Source organism: Octopus bimaculoides, chromosome 26 (assembly GCF_001194135.2).
Source record: "Octopus bimaculoides isolate UCB-OBI-ISO-001 chromosome 26, ASM119413v2, whole genome shotgun sequence".
Classification (NCBI taxonomy): domain Eukaryota; kingdom Metazoa; phylum Mollusca; class Cephalopoda; order Octopoda; family Octopodidae; genus Octopus; species Octopus bimaculoides.
The window spans coordinates 17,439,203-17,441,028 of record NC_069006.1 but is presented as its reverse complement, the minus strand read 5'-3'; positions in this window follow the sequence as shown (position 1 = coordinate 17,441,028).

Sequence of the window (1,826 nt, the reverse complement as noted above, 5' to 3'; positions counted from 1 at the left end):
GGGGGGGGGGGGGGCTGACATGGTTGCTACATTAGGGGATGACACTCCAGTATATGTGTATTTGACCACAGTCTCAGTTCTAATCCCAAGTCTTGTGACTAAAATTCAGTAGACAAAAACTGTGTGGAAGCTCATGGTTTTGCATTGCACCTGTAATCAGAATATCCAGCTCAGTCATACTGATTCCACCTTAGAATTATGATGAGGGTACACATACATATGGAATACTCAGCCACTTTCACCCTAATGCATTGAGCAGGTAGCTCTTAATTGAATAAGTGAATATTCATTAGCAAAACCAACAGAGATCCATTTTACTTCATAAATCACATTTACATGTATAGGTTTGTGTATGCGTGTATTTAGCATGCATGCTCCCCTGAGCCCTATTATCAATATTCATAAAGAGCATCACATCTCTCCTTGAATTCATCTCTCTCTGAATAATCCCTTCTCTGTCATACATTGTCAATATTCATCACTTTCCTTCACTTCCATTACTCCATCTTCTATCACCTTGGCCAACCCCTATCACTTCCTCTTCCTCCTATCCCGTCACTTCAGCTGTTTTTCCTTGATTCAACTTCCACACCAACAACCAAGATGTAACTGCCTATCACCGTCTTACTTTTTTTCCATTGTGTTCATACTCCTTTTCCTTTCACACACTCATTTTGGTTCCCTCTCTATCATTGCTCTTCTTTCCACCCTTTTGGTAAACATTTGCTTTGTTGTACTAAGACAATGTTGAGTAGAGAGCTAACTTTAGTCTTGCAGCAAACAAGGCAACATCCCTAGTACTGGCAATGTAATAAAATGCACCTAAAACAATGTGTAAAGTGATTAACAGAAGCATCATGCATTTAGAGAAGGACACTTCAATTGTGTCAAGGAAATGATAATACCTAGTACACTCCAAGGCCCTTATTTTAAGAAGGTTATCCTGTTGAAGAAACCACACCAAACAATTGAAAATAAAGTGTTTTTGCCTATTTAGAAAGGCAATAAGAAATTTGTACTGTGGCAATCCTTGAACACATGCCTACATGGAAAGCAGATGTGTGTGTGTGTGTGTAATTGATCTTAAATAATCAAGAGGATCACTGTCCAATAAAGCATGCACACTACTTATTTTAATATCAACATTACACCAAATTTTGAAGATGTATTACAAAACACAAAACACTAAATGAAGTAACGTTTATACGCACACACACACAAAATGCATGTATATATACATATAGGCATACATACACATGCATATGCCTGTGGATAAACTGCATGCACATAAAACAAGATTTTCGAAGTAGATGGAAAAGTTCTTGTCTATCTTTCCATCTCTCAGTCAATAATAAATATTCAGTCTCTCTCTCTCTCTCTCTTGGATCATAAGCAACATTTATAAAGATTGTCAGTAGATTTGTACACAGAGTAAAAATATGTCCAAGACAAGTTGTTGCATTTATTCTTAAAAGCAGTAAATAAAGCAGGGATGATGATGATGATGATGATGATAACACAGGTTGCCAGAGGGGAAAATTTTAGGGCTAGAAGTGGTGTAGAAAGGGCTAGGTAGATAGATAGGGTGAGTGACAGATGTGAACATAAACAATTATTGAAGGGAATGTGGACAAATGTAAACATGAAGAGACAAAAGGTGATATAGATAGTAAGATTGACAGATAGGGAGACAGTTAAGAAAGACAGGTAGAAATATGTGACACTATTTCCTATTTGTAATCCTACCTTTATGGTGCGTTATTTTGCTGGCAAATAATACTATTGTATTGTAATAATGTCTGTAATTTATATATATATATATATAT